Below are 25,007 nucleotides of genomic sequence, written 5' to 3' on the forward strand. Positions count from 1 at the left end.
TTGGTTCTGCACCACTGGCACTTTGACAGTGAGATTTTAGCACCAGCAGTTGTTAGCTGATTTAGGACGTGGTCGATCTCAGCCAAATGAGAGTCCAGTGTTGGCTGCCTCAAAAGGATGTCGTCCACGTAGATCAGTGTCCCACGCTCGTGGGCGTCTGGACATGCTTTGTTCAAAAAGATGTTGAACTCTGCAGGTGAGTTAGCGTAGCCAAAGGGACACCTGGTAAAGGTGTATTGTCGGCTGCCAAAAGTGAAAGCTAGTTTGTGTTGGTCCTCGGCGCGCACAGGGATGGTCCAAAAACCAGAGGCGACGTCGAGGGTCGAGAAGTACTTACCATCGTGACCTTTGGCAGTTCCTGATGGAGCTGAGTCATTGGCCACCTGGATAAGGGTACTTGTTTATTTAGCTTCCTGTAGTCTATGGTAAGTCTCCACTTACCATTTGGTTTTAAAACTGGCCATAAAGGCGCAGAGTAGGTGCTATTACATTGTCTGATTATACCTTTGACCAATAGGTCATCAATGATCTCCTGGACAGGCTGGTGTGCTGCCAGAGGGATCTTGTATTGTCTGACAAATGTTGGCGGTGCGTTGGGTGGGGTTGGGATTCTCACTGCGTGGAGTGAGGTCAACCCACAATCTGTTGAGTCAGTTGAAAATGACTTTCATATTTTAAAAGAACTTGGCAAAGTTTGTCTCTTTCTTCATCAGATGTCAGAGCGTCGGCTTGGGCGACCACCTGATCAATCTGTGATGAGACTGATAAGGGTTCTTGCTCCTTGAGGAGCTCCAATGAATCCCTTTCTGAGTCGTCGGACCTGTCTATGGGTAAGACACCATAGGTTTGAGGTCCTTGGTCAACGTCATCCGTTGAGAAAATAGCTATGGCCTGTGTTGGTTTTGTGAAACATACTGGCCCAGCTTCTTGACTCGGTACCAGATTATCTGGGAGTCCTCCCAGAAATGGAATGCCTAGTTCAAAATCATGAAAATCAGTGGAGATCAACCATCCTAGCATAGTGTTTTTTGGGATCAGCACCTCATCCATGCTTGTGTTACACACAGCAATAGATGTGGTCCTGGAGTCAAGACTCACTTGGTTCGTGGCTTCCACGGACAGTCCCAAGTTGAAAAATGCAGGAGAGGGTTGAAAATATGCCTGTTTATGGCTAATAGCTTGTCCAGCTATGATGTGGATTCGCACCATTAGGTTAGTCACCTGAGGTGGTACTGTGGTGGTTTGGTTGCTAGCAACCTGGCAGGCCTCTGGAATGGTCTGCCCAGCCTTAAGGTTTGCTGTGTCTAGCACAGGAGGATCCTTTGTGGCTGGTTTTAGGGACCACAGCACCTTGTTGATGGTGTCCACGCGGACACCCAACCTTACCAAAATGTCAGAGCCTATGTAGGATGCATGTGGTAAGTTTTGGATCATGAGAAACGGGTGAACCAGTTCTCGTTGGTTCCAGTTCAGTTTTAGGTTAATGACTCCTTCTGCGGTCATTACCTGTGAACTATTGGGAACTAATGGAAAGCGGAAAGCTTTTTAATTAGTTCTAGACCAACGTGTTTGTGAACCAAGGTTTCATAGAAAGCTCGGTTAATTGCTGATTTATCTGTCCACAGAGACAGAACAGCATCGTTGGTGTGGGACCCTTGGATCTCTACACCTTTAACTACCAGTGGTAGGTAGTGTTTGGTGGACTCTGACCGCTCCAGCTCACAGAGGAGGCTGTCTTGTTGGGTCAGAGTTTGGACCACTGGGTGGGTCTCTTTGGTTTCACATGACCTCAGAGGAGTACTCACCGGGCTCGTGTCCTCGGCTGAGGAGTCCTTTGCGCCTTCCGCGGTACCTGCTGTTGGGCAGTCTGTGTTACACTCCGGAGGCGTATCTATTGGCAGTGGTTTGCTCACTTTTGTCCACATCGTTTGATCACCATAATCTATAATCGCGTCGAAGCGATTTATAAAATCCTGGCCAACCAAAAATGGGAATGAGTCAACACGAGACACGTGTACCGGGTGGTACAGTGTCATTTTGCCAACCTGCATGTGAACCATTGCTATAGCTGTCAGGGTTGTTCTCTTCTCTGAGAGACCCTGCATTTCTATAGCACAATCAGAGAGAGGTATTATCCTGTTAACACCGGCAGCGGCTGTCCTCAGCTCCTCGAACAGTTTAGCTGACATAATTGTTATGTCTGCCCCACCGTCCAGAAGTGCTTCGTGTGTGAGGACACCTTCGAGTGTCACTGACAGGTACGCCTTTTTGGCGGCCCCCCTTCTGATAAAGTTACACAGAAACCTCTTGGGTTTTTTCTGACGCTTCTTCATGCGTTCAGAAGTGCTTGTGTAATCTTGGTTTGTCTGAACCGTCAGCACAGCAGTAGCTGTTTCTGATTGTTCAGTTTGCAATGACTCGTCATCGTTTGTGTGTGTGTTTACCCCCCCTTCTTCCGATGAGGGGTTGTTTGAAGCAACAACAGCAATGTCTTGGTGTGTTCCACCGACATCTGTAATGTTGTCATTCGCGCCCAGGGATGTAATAGTGATTACATCACTGCATAGTGCTCCAGGTCGGCTTCCCGTGTCAGTGTGTTTCAAATTTTCTAACAACCTGCGTAATTTTTCTGTCTCTTCCGAGCTCAGAGGTGTAGGGCCTTTTTTCTGGAACCTTTGTGATTTTTTTTGCCTCGGTTCGTTTCGTCCGAGGTGGGAGACGGCTAGGTACGTCTTTTGGGGGTTCCTTTTCGGACTTCCCCTGGTAGTATGGGTCCGCTTGGTTCCCATATCTTTGCGTCCTATGCACATCCCATTTACGATAATCACGTTCATCCTCTGAAAGAGGAGCCTTTTTGTCCCAGCGTGCACCTTCATGATGCGGTTTGTTAGTTTGAAAAGACTGCTTTTTCTCGCCTTTTTTAGGAGGAGGTGGCGACGCACGCCTTCCTTCCAGTTCTAGGGAGTGGGGTTTAACCTTTACACCAGGAAACACTTCTATGGGCGTCTTAGCATGAGAACATGCCTCAAACACATTCACAGCACACTGTTTAATCTCATTGATGGGTTTTTCTCTGAAATTTGCCATCATTTGCACTGATGTTTTAAAATCAGTGTGGAGATTTTTGCTGAAAACAAATTTAAAACCTTCTTCTTCTTCCATTCCGGTTTCATTTCTGTTACCAAAATAAGCTTGGATGATTCTTTTGTAATAAACTTTTGGATGTTCATTCTTGCCCTGCGTGACCTTGTCAGCAGCTGGGAAACCAGCAGGTCCCGTGCAGGGGTCGTACTCTCTGATCAAAGCTTCATACAGAAGGTTGTAATCCTTTCTCGTTGCATCAGGTAGACGCTCGATGAAGGTGAACACCTCTCTGTCCGAAGTGAGCCTTATCAGACTGATCTTATCCTCAACCGTAGCATTAGGATAACCTCTCAATCTGAACGCAAGATCTCTGAGGTACGCTTTTGTTCCAGATGAGCCCATTGGTCCTGGTACAAAGCGTTGTACATATTTTGAGATTTTTTGCAAATCATCCATTGAAGGAGAAAGTATCAACGGTCTCACTTGCGTGGTTGGTAGTGCAAATTGGTGCAGGTCTGTCCCTATCACCCGAGATGGGGGTGGGGGTGTTTCTCTACCCACACGTGGAGGTGTTTCTCTACCCATATGTGGAAGTGTTTCTCTACCCATATGTGGAGGTGTTTCTCTACCCATATGTGGAGGTGGCAGGATGGGCTTAAAAGCAAGAGGTGTGTAATAGACTTTTGGAGATGTTGGTGGATGACCCGGACTCTGTCCACGGTCTTCTCTGGATTCCAGACAACCTCGCCCCACGTCATTACTTTTATATGTTGCCGCGGTTAGTTTCTCCTCACATGCTTTTAAGCGTTCCTGTGATGTTTGACATTCACCTTGTAAACGCATATATTGTTCGAGTAATACCTCTTTTTCCACTCTGCGTTTGTCCAGATCTTTTTTTGCGAGCTGCAACTCTTGTTGTAGCATCTCATTGTCTGAACGCGCAGCTTGGTACTCACGGTCTTTATCCCTAATCTTCTCCTCATAAGATTGAGCTTGTAATGACGCCTGAATTTCTGAGAGCTCCCTCTCATATGCTCTAGACAGCATGACATTTCGTTCAACCTGTTGATCCAATTCCTCTTTAAGAAGCAGAGAAATTTTTGCTAACCGTTCCTGGCTCTGCTTTTTACTCTCTTTCACCGTGGCTCCTTCTGCCAAACTTTTCAGTTCTTCCGCTCTTTGAATTTCATCAAGTTGTTCTAATTGCTCTAATTGCTCACCAATAATTGAATTTGTTAAAATATGTAAAGCTCCCAAAATGATGTCATCATGTGATTGGGAGTCTAAAGGGTCAACCTCTTCCTCTTCTCCTGCCATTATCTTCTATTTAAAAATTAAATAGGAGAATGTAATGTTTTAGGTGGTAAAATAAAATCAGAAAAGTCTCTTTTTTCTGATATTTACTCTTATTTAGTGATTTAGCAATTAAACGTGTATTATCTTTCCAGCAAATGAGTAAACTTTATCTACTCTGTGAAAAACTGTATCTTTTTTTTTTTTAAAGTTTCTAATTTTTTATTTTGTACCTCTGTCTTGAAGAATTACCAGTGAATAAAAAGTTTTTGGTAAATGCCTTTCTTGCATAAATACCTTAATCACTTTTTAAATGCAAGATAACAGTGATAATTCAGCTTGAGGAACGTTTATTAACTCAAAAATTCGTCTTACAGAAATAAACACGTTTAATTTCACTCAAAATAACCTAAAAACGAAGTGAAACTGTGATATCAAGTTTCCACAGGAGGGGGCAGTATAACCTTATTTTATTTTAACCCAGACACTGTTAGTGATGTCCAGTAGGAGTCGCGATGACTTCCTGTGGCATCCGGTGACATCCGGTCGTTAGCTGTTAGCTTAAAATTAGCATCGGCTAGCGTAGTCCAAAAACACCATTTAATGATGGATTTCAAACTCAAACGTGGCAAAGTTTCAGCGATTAGGCTTCAAAGAAACGGAGCAGCGGATCAGAATGCAACTTTAAAGCGTTTTTCAACTTTAAAAAGCAGATTGAAATTCCCTATGAAGACGAGCTCATTTCCGGGTCACGTGACTGAATCTACCAATGACAGAGCAGCAACGGGGTGGGTTCTTATATCGCTGACTCAGAGGAAGTGACGCAGCCACGTCACTCACTTCTCAGCGAATCAAAGCGTTCCACAGCAGCTGATTTCAACCAATCATGGATCATTTTTCCAGCTAGCGTGTAGCATTAGCCTGAACAAGTCTGTCAACTTTTCGTCTTTTAAACTGTCAAAATGCACTATTTTCTGTTAAAAATGTAACGAATCAGCTCCCAGCTGCACGGAGGCGGCGCTCCGGTCTCAAAACGTCTTTCCAACCATTTAAAACAACTCGTTAGAACTTATCAGAACCGGGCCGGACCAGAGTCACATCTGGACCACAGTTTAAACAGAATAAAGCGTTTTAACACAAACCCAGCTTCAGTTACACATAACAGACGTACATTTCAGCTTTCATAAAGACTCATTGACTCTATTTCAGCTTTCAAAACATCACTAGCTGCAAGCTTTCTCTGAGCATCTCAGCTCACTGCGTTTCACTCCGCAGAATCTGCATTTTTTTCATGCCAACATGATAATTCAATTGTCACACGAATACAGTCCATTTTATGAACCCGTCACGGGCCACCAGATGTAGAATGAACATATGCTGATATATATTCATAAATTAAACGGATTCTTTCATTTTTCTGGACTGGATAATATCGTGCATTGAATAATTAAAAATGTGGACGGAAACGTTAATTATCTTTGACTCACCAACGACAGTGGGTCATTTATTAACAGAATCAAGTTTAACACATCACACATTTACATTAAATGGCAAAAATTGAAAATAACGACAGCTTATTTAGTAAGTTTTACAAGGAGTAAACAATACGGCGATTGTTTTCTCACTTCCAGCAGTACAACAGACATTAACCACACGGCGGTGGTTGAAAAACTTTGCTTCAGACATTTCTAAAAATATCTGGAATGATTTCTTAGCAGATAGAAGAGTTTAAAGATTGAAGTTTAGAGGGAGGGAGATGGTCTGTGTGTGAGTGAAAAGTGTTGAACAGAACGGCACCCTCCATTCGACCCAGCTTTCCTCGGTACGCTCGGTAGTGAACTCGACTCATTACCTCTCTGATGATGAATCAGTGGAAGCGGCGCTCCAGTTAAGCTACCGGTCCAGCGTCTCCGTAGGATGGCAGAGAACCGTCCGGAGTGGTGGCGGGGCTTCGTCAACAACAGTTCACCTCACGAGTGGACTTCGCATGAGTGGAGTCCGTCAGAGTTCCACTCAGAGGTGGAAGATGTCATTATCCCCAATACTCGGAAGAGCTCTGGATCATATCGGGATTTTCCTGTTTCCCAAACGACTGGAGCTGCAAACTCTCCACCCGACTCCAACTGGGTTGAACTAAAAATGAGTAGTTCACTTCAACATTTAAACATTGTTTGAACTAACACAATTTGATTATCAAACATTTGTAAAATAGTAATGATAATCGAAAGTAGTGTTCTTTCACTTGATTAATTCAAGAAAGAAAGTCTCAGGATGGGTCAACCTGTATTTCTGGATTCAAATCAATGAAATGACAGTGTCTGTCCCATAAGGTCCTTAAGGTCAAGATTTGACCTCAGGCCTAGTTCACTACATCTGCTTTATGGATTCTGGATTACGGTTTGACCCTTTGGACTTGTTATTGGAACTCTGACTCCCTGTGTATGACCCCCGCCTGTGTTTCTGGACCTTGTTCTTGGATTTCCCCTCCAACCACACTCTCCTCAGCTCTGCCTTGCAGCTGCATCTCACCCAGTGATGGTGACGTTATCCTGCCCAGCTCCAACACGTGGCCCCCACCTTGCCTGCTTGAGAAGCTCAGACAAGTGGCTCTCTCCCTCTTCCTGCCTTCAAGGACCTGTCACCGCAGCTGGATCCTGACTCCTTCCAGCAGCTTAATATCAATAAAGTTGTTTTTGTTGTTTGTTTGTTTAACTCTTGACAAAATAATCTGGCCAAAAATGAATTGTTTGCTGACACAAGAGCGGCTCTCTGGTGTTGAGGGCGCCAAAGTTTATTTGGACATTTAGTTGTAGCTTATAATGACTATGTTCCATGCCAGATTTGGCACATTCCCCTCAGAGGCTCTTCCTTGTCCCACGCCTTCAGAGAGTTCCATGTGTTCAGCGAGCCCCACATTTTCAGCTAGCTCCACGCCTTCAACGGGACCCACAGCTTCAGCAGGTCCTACGTCAGCTGCCGCCTCCAAGACCTCCATGTCAGCTGTCACCTCCAAGACCCCCACGTTGGCCGCAGCCTCCAAGACCCCTACATCGGCCGCTACCTCCAAGACCCCCACATCGGCTGCCGCCTCCAAGACCCCCACATCGGTCGCCGCCTCCAAGACCCCCACGTCGGCCGCTGCCTCCATGACACCAATGTCGGCCGCTGCCTCCATGAACCCCACATTGGATGCCGCCTCTATGACCCCCATGTCGGCTGCTGCCTCCATGACCCCAACATAGGCCACAGTCTCTATGACCCCCACATCACCCGTCATTTCCAAGACCCCCGTGTCAGCCGCCACCTCCAAGACCCCCATGTCTGCCGCCACCTCCAAGACCCCCATGTCGGCCGCTGCCTCCATGACCCCCATGTTGGCCACCGCCTCCATGACCCCCACATCGGTCGCAGACACCACAAACTCCAAGCCAGCTGCAAAACCCACAACCTCTATGCCAGCCATTGCCCCCATGGTCTCTTCACCTGCAGCAGTGTCCTTGGTCCTATCTGCAGCTGAAGGCCCCTCATCTCTGGTGTCATCAGCACCTTCTCCTCTGCCTTTGGTGGTACCTGTTCAGTTTGGTGAGACTGAACCTCCTGAGGGGCTACCCAGCCGATAAAGTGGCAGAGACTTTATGAGGCTGAACCTCTTGTGTACCCATCTCTGCTGATGATGTGGCAAAAACTTGGTGACAGACCATTTTCATGTCTCCTAGAGGGTTCCACCACACCTCTGGAGGGTTCCCCCACACCTCCGTAAGGTTCCACCAGACCTCCCGAGGGTCCTACGCTTATTTTGCAGTCCACGTCTCTGGAGGGTCTCACATCTCTGGAGGATTCCATTCCTCTCAAGGGTTCCATGCCTGTCAAAATGGTTGCAGTCCCCCAGGTCTCCACGATAGCTGCAGCCACTTAGGACTTCACAACAGCTACAGCCCCCCAGGTCTCCACGACAGCTGTAGCCCCTCCCCCTCCAAGATCTCCATAACAGCTGCAGTCCCCAGGTCTCCACGATAGCTGCAGCCCCCCAGGTCTCCAGGACAGATGCAGTTTCCATGTCTCCATGACAGCTGCAATTCCCCATGTCTCCATGATGGCTGCAGTTCCCCAGATCTCCAAGACAGGTGTAGATCTTCATACCCCTACGCCTGCTGCAGCTCTTCAGACCCCTATGCCTGCTGCAGCTCTTCTGACCCCCACACCTGCTTCAGATCTTCAGACGCCCATGCCTGCTGTAGATCTTCAGACCCTATGCCTGCTGCAGCTCTTCAGACCACATTGCCTGTTGCAGATCTTCAGACCCCATCGCTTACTGCAGATCTTCTGACCCCATCGTCTGCTACAGGTCCTCTAACCCCATCTCCTGTTGCAGATCTTCTGAACCCATCACCTGCTGCAGCTCCCATGTTCTCTACAGCAATTGCAACCCCATGTTCTCACCTTCAGCAGATACCTCGCTTTGTTTACCTGCTGCAGCTCCTCCCTCTACTGGTTCCTCATCTGGCAAGCCTGCATCCATAGGCATCGCAACCATTATATGTGTAGGGGACATGTCCCTCCCAAATTAAAAAATATGTTAATTTGGACCCCCCCCCCCCCCTCCACACACACACACACACACACTAGAATCTAGCTGTTTTTTTTGTTACCTTTTTTCTTTTAGCCATCCTATTTGTTATTAAAAAAAACTGTAGTATGACTTTTCATAACTGTTTATTGTTGTCGCTGTTGTCCATTGTTGTCATCATTCTTTGTTGAAATCAGGTCTCTCTTGTAAATGAGTCCTCGAGGCTCAATGGGATTTACCTGTAGAAATAAAGGTTGAATGAATGAACTATGAAACATTAGTTCAGATGGCGCAGTTTCTCTTTCTTAGTGACCAAATCCATTCAACTTGATAAATAGGAGAACACTCAAGCCACTAAAACTCCACCCCAGGTTTTTGAACCGGGGGGGGGTTTGTGTGTGAGTCGGGGGGGGGGGGGTGTTATGATCATAAACATATATACATGGTTAGGAGGATGCTTGAGAGGAGCGCTACATAGCATCTTAGTTTAGCAGTTAAAAAAAAACACACCTTATTGTCCTCAAGCTTCGTGAGAAACGTCATTTAGCTGAGTAGTGTTGAACACAAGTAAAAAAAGTCTAGTGGTGATGTTTTTTATTTCTCTATAAACAAAAACAGTGTCAATCTGACGCTTTGTATTAAAGTGTATTAAACCCACAGCTGAATTCACACAAATTTGGTGAGAAACATGCTTTAAATGTGTGGAATTAAAGGAAATCTAGGTGAAAAGCTGCTTTTTTGTACACTAGTGTACACTTTTTTTTACATGCGCACAAACACGCGAGCAAACGCGCACGCACACACCCACCTACACACACAATTGTGTCCCCCCCCCACATTACGGATGCTTCTGACACCCTTGCCCACATCCCTAGTCACTGGTCCCCCGTCTGCTTATCCTGCACCCGTTTCGCCATATACTGGATGTTACTCGGCCGCCCGACATCCCACCCAAGATGTTGCCACGTGCTGGACGGCCTCCTGGATGCCCGCCTGAGCTCTGGAACAGCTCTGGATGGCACTCGCCTGTACCCTTAGCTCTGCCTTACTGCAGCTGCTGCGTCTCACCCAGTGATGGTGACGTCATCCTGCCCATCTCCAACAGGTGGCCCCATCTTGCCTATTTGAGAAGCTCAGACAGGTGACTCTCTCCCTCTTGCCTGCGAGGACCTGTCAAGGCAGCTGGATCCTGTCTATATCCTGCAGCTTAATATCAATAAAGTTGTTTTTGTTTTTTTACACTTTTGTTTGGCTGATTCTGAATCCAGAAATCATGACTCTTGACATTTATGTAATTATTTTCAGTTTACATATTCAGTATAAGTTTTATTTGTTCAAGAAAGTCATATTTGTTCATACCTTTATTATTAGTAAGCCTGAGAGTTACTGAATCCAAGCTACATCCTAGCAAACAGTTACCATAAGGACCCTGTCAAAATAAGAGTGTTCCCGGATTCTATTCCAGCAGGATCCGGCTCAAATTAAACCCTGTCTATATCACACAAAACAAAGCACAACTAGCTTTAAGCATTAGCCTTAAATTCAGAATTTAATAAATCAAAAGATTTTTATGGACAGGACAAAACAAAGAACTCGGTGTCCCTTGCATGAATGTGGATTACTGGGGCCCCACCCTGGAGCCAGTCCTGGGGGAGAGGCTCGTCGGCGAGTGCCTGGTGACCGGTTCTCTACCCATGAGGCCCGGTCGGGCTCAGCCCAAAAGAGCAGCATGGGTTTGCCTTCCTGTGGACCCACCACCTGCAGGAAGGGCCATAAAAGTTAGGTGCATGATGCCATGAGCAGTGGCCGAAGGCAGGGACCATGGCACTTTGACTCTGGCTTACTAAATCTGGCTCTTGGAACATGGAATGTAACCTCTCTGGCAGGGAAGGAGTCTGAGCTTGTGTGCGAGGTTGAGAGGTACCAACTAGATATAGTTGGGCTCACCTCGATGCACAACATGGGCTCTGGAACCGATCTCCTTGAGAGGGGCTGGACCTTATTCTACTCTGGAGTGGACCATGGTGAGAGGCATTGCGTTGGTGTGCGTCTACTTGTAGCCACCCAACTTGGTGCCTGTGTGCTGGAGTTTTCCCCAGTAGATGAGAGGGTGGCTTTCTTTTGCCTTCAGGTGGGGGGATGGGCTCTGACTCTTGTTTGTGTCTACGTGCCGAACTGCAGTTCAGAGAAACTGGCCTTCTTGGAGTCCTTGACAGGGGTGCTGGAAGGTGCGCCAGCTGGGGACTCCTTTAATCTGCTGGGGGACTTCAATGCCTATGTGGTGTTGTGAAGGTTCTGGAAAGTACCCGATGTTACACAAGAGAAACCGTTGAAAAACAGCTCTGAGCCAATCAGCATAAGACAGCACAGAAGTGACTGTGCAGAAAGTAAACTAAGTACACCCAGATTTTAATATGCATAAAATGACTTGCAAAAGTCTCATAGAGAACCAGTAAAGATGGGACTCAAAGCCCGCCTAAAAAGGTGGGGTAAGCCGATGGGGTGACCAAGCTGAGAGCTGTCAGTCAAAAACTGAAGCTATAAAAACAGAGGATTCAGTTGAATCTTGGCTGTTTGGGGGAATCACTTCACCGAGGATGGACTAAGGACGAAGGACCATAGGACCCTTGGACGATTTTGGATTAATAGGGCAATTTTGGATGATTTCTAGCTGGAGAAGAACTGGGGTAAATCCGATGGAATAATTTTCTTTTTTGGAATTATTTCTTCAAAACTCAGCAGCCCGGATTAAACCTGAAACCCATTTTCTTCAAATTGAACCAGCAAGGATTAAGGAGTGGCCTGGGTCCTGACAGAACGGGACCGGGAAATCTGCCATTACCTGATTCAGAGAGCATGGTAAGGAACGCTCCACAAAAATTGATCCTAACTAAAAGAGAGATTTACCAAATTTTAGCAGTGGTGTACGAATTAACAAACAGAAAAATTTATTATATCAAAAACCTGGTTGCTCAGAGTTGTAGAAGGGTCTTTCTTGTGGTAAGACATAATCTGTTGAGGCAGGTGGAGAGAGTAGGTAAGCTGTGTGGGTACGTGTGTTCCTGAGTGAAACCGGGCGCGGCCGGCTGGACTGAGAGAAGTCCGACGCCGAGCTGAGAGGAGACCAAGTGCCTGTTTCAAACCTATCCATCCACCTCACCTAGGGAAGGTTACCAACTGAAAAGGATATAAAGAGTGAGAATCATCCGTCATGTAATTTCTGTGTAATCCAGTGTAATCATTTATTGTGCTATACTGCTGTTTCCCTGCAAAAATTATTGATTAAAAGCAAAGCAAAAGGTAAAATTCTGGATTCTTATTTCAAACACACCCTTTTGTTCTTGGAAGTGGAAAAACTTGGTTCAACGAAACAACAGAAGTATTTGGGAGGTTTTAAACGGTTTTCTTAGCTTTTTGAGTATAAAACAACACCCTGGAGTCTTATTTTTCCTAGGCTCTAAAGATTGCCAAATTGGTTAACAATTGCAATGCTAAATCAGGAGATGAGCTACCGTTAACTTGCGCTTCCTCGTCTGCCGAATGTCCCCACTCCTGCTGTTAAGTGAGGTGAGGCACGAGGTGTAAAGTTGGGTGTGGTGCAAGGAAGAAGGTAGTTAACAGTCTGGGTGAATCATCTCAACACAGCCTAAATCTAAAACTGTCCTTGGAAGCAGCTGCAGGTAAGACCTGAGCCATAGGATTAGTTTTGAGACCCGTTGGAGGAGAGGCTGCGGTGAGGGCGTGGCACGTGCCCTGTGCCTACCTCGCTCGGATAGCAAAACAGTGGGTAATGACAGTATGACCTGGAGGGGTGTGATTGGGAGGAACGGCCTCTCTGATCTGAACCTGAGCATTGTTCTATTGTTGGACTTCTGTGTTAGTCATAGTTTGTCCATCACTAACACCATGTTCGAACAAAAGTGTGTCCATAAGTGCACTTGGCACTAGGATGCACTAGATCGTAGATCAATGATTGACTTTGTAGTCATGTCATCTGATTTGTGGCCGTTTGTTTTGGACACTCAGATGAGGAGAGGAGCTGAGCTGTTAACTGATCACCACCTGGTGGTGAGTTGGCTTAGATGGCGGAGGAAGATGCCGGACAGACCCGGTAGAACCATATGTGTAGTGAGGGTTTGCTAGGAACGTCTGGCAGAAGAACCCGTCAGAGATATCTTCAACTCACACCTCCGGGAGATCTTTAACCATGTACGGCACTGAGTCTGAGTGGACCATGTTCCGTGCCTCGCTTGTTGAGGTGGCTACCTTGAGCTGTGGCTGCAAGGGTGTCGGTGCTTCTCGTGGAGGCCATCCATGAACTTGGTGGTAGACAACCTGGGTTAGGGAAGCTGTCAAGCGGAAGAATGAGTCCTATCGGGCCTGGTAGGCCAGTGGAACTCCGGAGGCAGCTGATGAGTGTCGGAGGACCAAGCAGTCCACAGCCTTGGCAGTTACTGAGGCAAAAGCTTGGATGTAGGAAGAGTTTGGTGAGATCTTGGATAGAGACTCTCGGTCGGCTCCAAGGAGATTCTAGCAAACCATCAGGCGGTTGGGGGGGGGGGGGGGGAAGCAGCACTTTACTAACACTGTGTTCAGTGAAGGTGGGGTGCTGTTGACCTTAAACAGTGATGTCATCGGGAGGTGGAAGGAATACTTCTTGAACCTTCTCAATCCCACCAGCACATCTTCTATGGAGGAAGCTGAGCCAGGAGACTTTGGGGTTGATCCGTCCATAACTGTGGCTGAGATCGCCGAGGTAGCTAAAAAGCTCTGAGGTGGCAGGGTTCTAGGAGTGGATGAGATTCACCCTGATTTCCTTAAGGCTCTGGATGTTGTGGGGCTATCTTGGTTGACGTGTGTTTGCAAAATTACGTGGACATCAGAGGCAGTGCCACTGGATTGGAAAACTGGGGTGGTGGTTCCCCTCTTCAAAAATGGGGACTGGAGGGTGTGCTCCAATTATAGGGGCATCACTCTCCTTAGCTTCCCTGGTAAGGTATATTCAGGGGTAGTGGAGAAGCAAGTCCAATTATTGGTTGAACCTCAGATCCAGGAGGAATAATGTGGATTCCGTCCTGTCCATGGAACACTGGATCAGCTCTTTACCCTCACTAGGGTCCTTGAGGGGTGATGGGAGTTTGCCCATCCAGTCTACATATGTTTTGTGGGCTTGGAGAAGGCATTCGACCGTGTTCCATTGGGTACACTGTGGGGTGCTCTATGAGTATGGGATTGGGGGCTCGTTGTTACGGGCTGTTCAGGTCCTATACAAGCGGTGTGAGAGTTTGGTTTGCATTGCCGCTAGTAAGTCAGACCCCTTCAGGGTGGGTGTTGGACTCCGCCAGGGCTGCCCCGTTGTCACCGAGGACGGCTGTGGCTGAGTGGTTAGAGTAGTCATCCTCCAATGCAAGAGTTGGGGGTTCAAACCCACCAGCAGTCACATGCCGAAGTGTTCCTGGGCAAGACACTGAACCCCTCGTTGCCTCCGATGTGTGTCCCATTGGTGTATGAATGTGATCTAAAGCTCTGATTAGTCTCTTTAGAATGATTTGTTCAATTAGCTTTGTAGAGATCTAGTAGAGTGCTGTATGAATGGGTAAATGAGGACACAGATTGTAGTGTAAAGCGCTTTGAGTATCTCCATAAGATAGAAAGGCGCTATATAAATACAGTCCATTTACAGTCCATTTACAGTCCATTTACCGATTCTGTTCATAACTTTTATGGACAGAATTTCTCGGTGTAGCCAGATGGCGGAGGGTTTCTAGTTTGGTGGCCTCAGGATTCCATCTCTGCTCTTTGCAGATAATGTGGTCCTGCTGGCGTCATCGTGCCGTGATCGTCAACTCTCACTCGAGCAGTTTGCAGCCGAGTGTGAGGCGGCTGGGATGAGAATCAGCACCTCCAAATCTGAGGCCATGGTCCTCAGTTAGAAAAGGGTGGATTGCTCTTTTCAGGTCGAGGGTGAGGTTCTGCCTTGAGTGGAGGACTTGAAGTATCTCAGGGTTTTGTTCACGAGTTAGAACAACTGGCCGAGGTGGAGGAGTAGCTTCTATTTTTCAGTCAGGATTATTGATTAATGCCAAACCAGTTATTAATTATGATTCTTTTGAATCGCTGTCCCTCAGTCTTTATCATCCAAAATTGAAATCAGAAAAGCCACTTTTACTAGTTGTTATATCGTCCACCAGGAGCTTACTCTGTTTTTGTCTGAATTCTCAGAATTCTTAACTGACATTATTAAATACTGATAAAATCATCATAATGGGTGATTTCAATATTCATGTAGATTTTGAATGTGATAGCTTAAGCATAGCCTTTAATAATTTAATAGACTCATTTGGTTTTACCCAAAACGTCCACACATCTACTCATTCTTATCATCACACTCTTGATTTAGTTCTGACCTATGGTGTAGAGATTAAGGACTTGGTAATAGTTCCTCAAAATCCTATTCTGTCCGACCATTTTTTAATTAGCTTTGAGTTTACATTAAATGACTACACAGTCACTGAGAGTAAAGTTCATCTCAGCAGGTGCTTATCAGAAAATGCTGTAACCAAATTTAAAGGATCTCTTCCATCAATGTTTTCCTCTGTCTTGCAGAGTAATGCATCAGAGAACAGACTTGGATCATCTAGTTGATCATCTTACAACTTCAATACAAACTTCACTTGATAAAATTGATCCACTGAAAAAGAAAGTAATCAATCAGAGGAAACTGGCTCCTTGGTTCAATTCTGAGTTACGTACTTTAAAGCAGCATCTAGAAACCAGGAGAGAAAATGGCGCTCTACTAATGTTGAAGAATTTTATTTAACTTGGAGAGATAGTCTGCTAACATATAAAAAAGCTCTCCGTAAAGCTAGAACTTTATATTACTCATCTTTAATAGAGGAGAATAAAAATAACCCTAGGTTTCTGTTTAGTACTATTGCTAGACTAATTAAAAGTCCCATTTCTGTTGAACCATGTATCCCTACAACTATAAGTAGTGATGACTTCATGAGATTCTTTATAAATAAAATTATTTCAATTAGAGAGAAAATTCAAACCATCCTTCCTTCTACTATCTCTAGTCCCCTGTCAAATGAGGCAACTTTAAAAATTTCACTAGAGCCTGATTTATGTTTGGACAGTTTTTGTCCTGTTGAGCTCTGAATTGTTAAAAATAATAACCTCATCCAAACCATCCACATGCCTGCTAGATCCCATCCCAACCAGACTGTTTAAAGAGGTATTCCCCCTAATTAATGTCCACATTTTGGATCTACTTAATTTGTCTTTAATGGATGGTTATGTACCACAGCTCTTTAAGGTTGCTGTAATTAAACCTTTACTTAAGAAGTCTGATCTTGATTCAGAAATTCTGGCCAACTATAGACCTATATCTAATCTAACTTTCATCTCAAAAATTCTAGAGAAAATAGTTGCAGGTCAGTTGTGTGAACATCTACAAAGAAATAATCTGTTTGAAGAGTTTCAGTCAGGGTTTAGAGCTCATCATAGCACAGAAACAGCACTAGTAAAAGTAACTAATGATATTCTCATGGCCTCAGACAATGGACTTGTGTCTATACTGGTCCTGTTAGACCTCAGTGCTGCATTTGATACACTTGATCACAATATTTTACTACAGAGGCTTGAATATGATATTGGGATTACAGGAACAGCTCTAAAATTGTTTAAATCATATCTATCTGATAGATTCCAGTTTGTAAATGTAAATAATAAATCTTCTTCATACACAAAAGTTAGTCATGGAATTCCTCAGGGCTCATTGCTTGGGCCAATACTCTTTACTTTATATATGCTTCCATTAGGTAAAGTTATTAAACAGCATGGGATAAATGTTCATTGTTATGCTGATGACACACAATTATATTTGTCCATTAAACCCAATGAATCCAATCAGTTACATAGTGGTAAGTTATAATCATGTCTTAAAGACATAAAAACCTGGATGACCCTTAATTTTCTCCTGTTGAACAGACAAGACTGAAGTTTTGGATTTTGGACCTGAGCACCTTAGGAATGAATGTTTCAGTCTTTCTCCCTCCTTAGATGCATTAATCTGTCCTCCAGCTCTAATGTTAAAAATCTTGGGGTTATTTTTGATCAGGACATGTCTTTTATCCCCCACATTAAAAACGTTAATAGAACTGCCTTCTTCCACCAGCCGGTCAAAGCAGATGGCCTCTTGTCCTGATCCTGGTTCTGCTGGAGGTTTCTTCCTGTTAAAGGGAGTTTTTCTTTCCACTGTCTCCACTGTGCTTGCTCAGGATGGGAGACTGCAACGAAGCCAAGATTCAACTTGTCTGCTGGATTCCTTAGATAGAGAACTTTACTAACTGGCTTTTATGTGAATGTTTGTGTTGTTTATGTGTAATGTTTATGTGAATGTTTCTGTGCCCTGAGACAACTTTGTTGTGATTTAGCGCTATAGAAATAAACTGAATTGAATTTAATTGAAATGAGTGAGGGAAGAATGGAGCATGAGATTGACAGGACAGATTGGTGCAGCACCTGCAGTATTACAGACTCTGTACCAGTCCTTTGTGGTGAAGAGAGAGCTGAGCTGAAAGGCAAAGCTCTCTGTTTACTGGTCGGCCTACATTCCTACCTTCACCTATGGTCATGAGCTCTGGGTAGTGACTGAAAGATTGAGATTGCAGATACAGGCAGTTAAAATGAGTTTTCTCTGCAGGGTAGCAGGACTCTTCCTTGGAAACAAGGTGAGAAGTTCAGTTATCCGGGAGAGACTCAGAGTAGAACCTCTGCTCCTCCACATCAAGAGGAGACAGTTGAGGTGGTTCGGGCATCTGGTAAGAATGCCCCCTGGGCTCCTCCCTAGGGAGGTGCTTCAGACATGTCCGACTGGGAGGAGAGCCCGGGGAAGACCCAGGACACGCTGGAGAGACTATGTCTCTCGGTTGGCCTGGGAACATCTTGGAATCCTCCCAGAAGAGCTGGAAGAGGAGGCTGTGGAAAGAGATGTCTGGACCTCCCTCCTCAAGCTGCTGCCCCTGTGACTCGCCTTCGGAACAAGCGGAATATAATGGATAGATGGCATGCAATGTAATTATGACAAAAAATGGAGGATGTACTTGCAGTTACCTTCGTACAGATGAACATGTGGTAACTACTTCCTGTTTATAGCTTGTAATCAGCTGCTCATGGGGTCAGCCACCGGCTTTATACATATTTTCTAAACTCCGTTAAGTTTTTGAAATGGAATAAAGTGTATTCCACCCTCTAAACACTGAGGGTAACACGTGTCTGTATTACATTTTTCCCACTGACAACGTTTAAACATTTTTTTCTAATGATTTTACATAAAATCCCTCTGACCATGGGCTGCATCTCTGCAGGTAAGGGGCGTTTACCTTTGGGACAAATTGAGGTCGCCTATTGGCCAGTTGCTGACACACTAATTGGATTGATTAACAGGTGGCCTGGAGGATCCGACTCATATGGAACCCCACCCCCCAAAAAAAAAAAAAAAAACGAGAGCTGCCGCTGGCCCTGGGTGGAGGCGGGGCAGCCATGGAGTTGTTGCAATGGTTGCAATGCTCTGTGTTTTATGTTGTTAATAAAAAGTTATAAAAGAATAAAAACAGGAAGCGCCAGCCCTGCAGACCACGTGTCAGACCGGCCCACCAGGAAATGTCCCGGTCCTCCTGATTAGCCACTCTTGGCCTGACTGCTGGACATGGACACCAGTGATCCGAAAAGGAATAAGCGGGTAAAGATAATGGATGGATGTTTATTCAAAGTCCTCACTGAATCTGCAGCAGATAAGATAATGACTGATGATCAATACTTGGTAAATGGTAAATGGACTGTACTTATACAGCGCCTTTCTATCTTATTTCAAGATACTCAAAGCTCTTTACTACAATCTATGTCCTCATTTACCCATTCATACAGCTCTATACTAGATCTCTACAAAGCTAATTGAGCAAATCATTCTAAAGAGACTAATCAGAGCTTTATCACATTCATGCACTGATGGGACACATCAGAGTAATGAGGGTTCAGTGTCTTGCCCAGGGACACTGGATTCGAACCCCCAACTCTCGCATTGGAGGACGACTGCTCTAACCACTCAGCCACAGAAGACCCGTACTTCACATGGTTAAAAAAACATCTGAACTATCCCTTTAAAGACTTTGATATATTGTTTTATATTTCAATTAAAAATAAAATGTTTAAAAATAAACAAAGTTATAATGAATTCAGCTGAAATAGTCCAGATTTCACAAAAAAATTTAAAAGTTTAAAATAATTCTGTGATTTTTGTTCAAATTCTTCACTTAAATATAAAATTATATAAATTATACATTTAAATGTTTTTAGAAAAATGAGTGTTGGAGAACAGGTTGAACAAAATGATAATTTCAGCTCTTTTATTTATTTATTTTTAATTAAACAGGAACTTTATTGACAAAATCAACATTTCTTTAAAAGTTCTGGATTTTTCTTCTGTCCTAAATGTGTAAGTCCATGAATTCTTTTTAAAACAGATAAAAATACATAATCTTTTTTTAATGCTGCTTCTGGGGGATTTTCATTAGACTGGCTTTAAATGATAAATAACACCAAGTTCTAAAATATGTTTCCTCAAATCTGAAAATGATTTATTTATTTCAGCTTGTTAATCTTTACTTTTCTTAAAGGAGCCAAGAATCTCATTTAAAATCAGTGTGATTTGATCAAACCTACTTGAATTCAGTTTCCTACGGTTTCTGTTTGATTCTAGGAGAGGAAGGTAAAAACTGACCTGTAGTTCTTGAGTCGGTCTGAGCTTCTGCAGGTTTGAAACGGACCTCCTGCACCTCCTGGTCCTCCGTCTCCTTCAGGCTCAGACTGTGTGTGAAAACATCAAGCTGGTCTCATCTCGTCCCTCTGGACATGTTTCAGTTTGAAAATGTCCCTGAGAGGACACCGGCTCCACTTTTAGCTGAAACAAGCACTGGAGAGTCGCAGGTAATTAGTGCAGAAATCAGGTCAGAAGACTTCCTGTTAATAAACGAGATGAAAAACTGATTGTGTTCCGATTTCATCCCACAAATTAAAATACGCCTCAGTTAATCTGAACAAGTTTGACCCAAAAACAACAGAAAATGTTGAAACGAGGACGCTTTCAGGAGTATTTTTATTTGTTAAAACAAAAAAAGGACAAAAACAGAAGTAATATGAGTTTGTTCTCTTAAAGTCAAAGACAAAATAAATGGATACAAACCAGAATAAATCCATAGATTTCTGATATTTTACTGACTATTACTGCAATTAAAACATGTGTGTTCAGACTAGATTCAGTTTCACTGGAAAACTTTTTTTACCTTATGAATAAAAAAGAAGAAAAGTTCAGGTTGTCAAAACCATTAATAATTATTAGTATTTTTATTAAAGAAAGAAAATTTAAAATCTAAAATTCCAGGCCTGATTTTAATAAAAATTTGCTTTTATTTAAGGAAATATAGTAAAAAATAAAATATAAACTGGCTTTGTTTTTGTTTTTACTGTTTATAAGACATTACGCTTCAATAATAAGTTTTATTTTATTTTATTGATATTTTAATAACTACCGGTATATTTACTTATTTAAGCAAATTAGCTTTAGTTAACTTATTTCTGTACCTTTTTGCATTATTTTTTAAACCTTTATAAGAATTTTAACAGTTAATTTTAGATTTCATCATTTTTTTGCAACCTACATTATATGTATAATAAAAATGTACAAATGTTGTTTTTTATAGTTTAATATAAATTGTCTTCAAGATGTTTTAAGACAATAAAATGTGACTTTACCTTCATTTAAAAACTTTCATTCAACCTCTATTTATACATGTTAGTCTGAGTGAGTCATCGTCACGCTCAGCGGCCCCCGCTGCCCCCCATCTGTTCAAGCCTCTGCTCCTCATACCACATCTATGAGGTGCCGTGTAGGACATAATCTATCACCTTATACAACAGCCCCTGTTTTTAGATCATTCACGTTAGTTCCTGCTTTAGTTCTTCTTCTTCTTCTTTATGGGATTTTATGGCGGTTGGCAAAAAATAGTTCTAGAACTGTGTCGCTCCCGGTGGCTGCATGTTGGAGCAGCTCTGTTACTTTCATTCTGAGATTTTGCTTTTGGAAACTTTAATTCCTCTTTTCTGGATGTGGATCACGTTTTTTGGGACGTCTGTTTCCTCTGGTATCAGATGTTGTGCAGCTGGAAGGATTTTTACTGAAACTTTTTTTTTAGTTTTGGACATTTGTTATGATGCGTAACCATGGCAACAAGGCAGTTTTCTACAACCAACAACAGCCGATTAACATCTCAAAAGCTCAAATAATATCTCAACTACAGCCCCAAATCTCAAATGAGTTGAGAAGGATGTTCTGTGGACGCATTCTCATCTACCTGCCAGCTGTGCTCGAGTGCCTGACCACTGAGATCCTGGATCTGGCGGGAGACACGGCTCGTGGACAGGATCATCCCTCAGCACCTACAGGGTGCAGTGATGCCCCAAATCCCACGTGAGTTGAAAAGGAGGTGCCGTGGACAAATTCCCGTCAACCTGGCGGCGGTGCTCGAGACCTCACCACCGAGATCCTGGAGCTGGTGAGAAACTCGGCTCGTGTGGAGCTCTGCAGACTGCTAGGAGGAGTGACCATCACTCAGGGAGGAATTCTGTCCGGCGTTCGGGCAGTCCTGCTGCCCAGGAGGACCGAGAGGCCCGCCGGATCTGACAGCAAGATGGATCTAAGTGGACGGATCGGTATCTGTGGCCAGATTCTTCGGCTTCACTGCAGGAGATCCTTCCTGCCCACAGCTATCAGCATCTATAACAACTCTTGAATGAAACCAGGATGATGAGCTACGACAACACTTCATTTCCCTCTGGGATTAATAAAGTATTTTTGAATTGAATTGAATTGAAACAACGGAAGGTGTGCATTACCGCCACCTACTGGTATGGAGTGTGGATCAAAATGGCTATGTCTGTATGTTTATATTCTCTTATCTAATTTTGTGTTTTTGAAAAAATGTATAAGGATTTGAATACTTTTATTCTTATTTCCTTTTGCAATATATTTATTATACCAAATGTTTCTTTGATTTTTCCTAATTGTTCTTTCATACGCCTTCTGTGATGTTCATATTTCTGACAGACCAAAATGACATGTTCTCTTGTTTCCTCCTGTCCACAGAGCTCACATTGTCCTGTATCATGTTTCTGAATCTTGTGTAGTGAGCTGTTAAGTCCTGTATGTCCAAATCTTACTCTGGTTATTAGTCTTCTTCTCTTCTGTTCCTCCTCCTGTTCTCATTTCTCCCACTTGTCTCTGAATTCTGTAGTACCATCTTCCTTTGTGCTCTTCTCCCACTGTTTTTGCCATTTTTCCTTTAGTTTTTGTTTCACTGTGGTTCTTACTTCTGATTTATTGATGGATACTGTAAAATTGATTTGATCTTTTGTTGCTGATTTGCTGCCCTGTCTGCTGCTTCATTCCCTCTGACCCCTAGATGTGCTGGTGTCCATAAAAATATCACTGTCAGTCCCATCATTTGTATTCTGAATAATGTTTGTTGTAGTTCTAGTAAAATGTCCGGTCGGCTATCTGAATGACTATTTTTCAAACTGATGAGTGTTGAGCTCGAGTCTGAACAGATGATTGTTTTTAACGGTCTTGTGTCTTCTACCCACTGCACTGCCAATAATACTGCCAACATCTCCCCTGTGTACACGGATACTTCATTTGTGATTCTTTTCCTTACTTCTATGTTGAATTCTGGTATTTTAAATATGACACTCCTACTTTCTCTGATGTTCTTGATGCATCTGTATAAATCTGTATATAGTTATAGTAGTTATTGATATAGTCCTGTACTGTATATGAATTAAAAATAAATGTTCTGTCTTTTTTCTTGTCCATGAGTGTCAAGTCAACTGTTGCATTTGGAAGAAGCCAGGGTGGTATTGTTGGTACTGGTACTACTGGGCTGATGTCTAAGTTGTGTATTTGCATTTCTTTTGTTTTCTGGTCTATTGTCCATCCAAAGCTTCTTGTCTCTTTCTTCTCTTTCTCCCAGCTTGGTTTTAAAATATCTAGTGTTGGGTGTTCCGGGTTATTTACTTTAAGATTGATCCAGTAGTTTATTGCTAATCGTTCTCGTCTTATTGCTAACGACATTTCTCCCATTTCTCCTCCAAGTGCTGCTGCTGGGGTGGTTTTGAATGCTCCTCTAGTCTTAATGCTTGGTATTGTATTTTGTCCAGTTTCTCCAAATGTGTTTTTGCTGCTGATCCATAAATTACACAACCATAATCCATATTTGATCTGATAAGTCCTGTATAAATTTGTTTTAATGCCGTTCTATCTGCACCCCATTCATTCCCAGCTAAGCATCTCATAATGTTTAAGACTTTTTTACATTTATCAATAATCTTTTGTATATGTACATTCCATAAGATTTTCTCATCAAACCATATACCCAGATATTTTATGCATTTAACTTGTTCTAGTTCTTGATTATATAATTTCAATTTAATCTCTTTGGTGACTCTTTTCTGTGTAAATACCATTACTTTAGTTTTGTCCACTGAGAATTTGAATCCCCACTCATTTGCCCATTTCTCAGTTTTTAATATCGCCTCTTGTATTTTCTTCACAGTGAATTTTATATTTTTCCCTCTTTTCCAAATGGTTCCATCATCTGCAAATAATGAAGATCCCATCCCATTCTCAATCTCTGTAAAAACATCATTTATCATTTTAGAAAATAGTAATGGACTTATAATACTTCCCTGTGGTGTTCCGTTTTCCACAAAGTATTTCTTTGAATATTCTTGTTGTATTTTTACTTGTATCGATCTTTTTGTTAAAAAGTTTTGTATCCATCTGAACATTCTTCCGTTAATTCCTAGTTTGTACATTTTAATTAATAATCCTTCAACCCATAACATATCGTATGCCTTTTCTATGTCGAAGAATACAGCCACCACACTTTCTTTATTTATCTGTGCTCTCCTGATCTCGTGCTCTAACTGTAATGTTGCATCATTGGTGTTTCTCCCTTTTCTAAAACCACTTTGATATTTAGATATGTATCCCTTACTCTTCATATAATATGTTAGTCTATCATTGATCATTTTTCCATTATTTTACATATATTTGATGTTAGTGCGATTGGTCTGTAATTTTCTGGCTTTGTATGATCCTTTCCTGGTTTAGCTGTTGGTACGATGACTGCTTCTTTCCAGCTTTGTGGTAGCTCCCCCTCTTCCCACACTTTGTTGTATAGTTCTAAAATTAGTTCTTTGGATTTTTCACTAAGGTGGTCTATCATGGTGAACCATATCTGATCTTTTCCAGGTGCTGTTTGTTTGGTTTTCCTGAGTACTCGATTTAGTTCTGCTTTTTGAAAAGGTTTGTTCAATAAATTATCAGTTTCTTCCATATTCTTAATTAAATCTTTGTATTTTAACTTTGTAGTTTCCCTCCCTCTCTTTCCTTCATTACTAATATTATTGGAACTATGAATTTTTCTAAATGTTGTTGCTATTATTTCAGCTTTTTCTTTATCGTTTACTACTGCTGTGCCATCTACATTTAATCCTGGATATCCATATTCTTTTTTGATGCCATTCATTCTTTTGATCATTTTCCAGATTTTTTCAATTTTTGTTTCTTTTCCAATAGTATTACAAAAGTTTCTCCAATATTCCCTCTTTGCATTCTTGATGATTTTTCTTACCATTCTTGTTTTCTTTTATATTCGATGAAGTTCTGATAACTAGGATTTATTTTTAATGCTTTAAATGCTTTATTTCTTGTCTTTAAGGCTTTGTTACATTCATTTGTCCACCAAGGTACTTTCTTCTTTTCGCTCGTTCTTCCACCTTTTTTATTGACTGTTCTGTAGCTTCCTGTATAATCTTGCATATACAAACATTAACATTATTACTGTCTGTTGACAGATCAATTTTCTGTAGCTCTCTATCAGTAATATATTTGAATTTGTTCCAGTCTGCTTTATTAAATGGTCCTGCTTTAGTTTAGAGTTCC

At 42.8% G+C, this 25,007-nt stretch overlaps 1 protein-coding gene across 1 annotated transcript in view; it reads right to left on the reverse strand.

The window, feature by feature from the left end:
- Positions 1-19,779, reverse strand: part of LOC119424614 (excitatory amino acid transporter 1-like) — a 62,055-nt gene extending 42,276 nt beyond the window's left edge. Inside the window, exon 1 of the mRNA XM_037692102.1 lies at positions 19,728-19,779. The gene's annotated coding sequence lies outside the window, so the exon portion shown is untranslated. The remainder of the gene's footprint in view (positions 1-19,727) is intronic.
- Between the last annotated feature and the right edge of the window lie 5,228 nt (positions 19,780-25,007).

Source organism: Nematolebias whitei, chromosome 18 (assembly GCF_014905685.2).
Source record: "Nematolebias whitei isolate Nwh7 chromosome 18, NemWhi1, whole genome shotgun sequence".
Classification (NCBI taxonomy): Eukaryota; Metazoa; Chordata; class Actinopteri; order Cyprinodontiformes; family Rivulidae; genus Nematolebias; species Nematolebias whitei.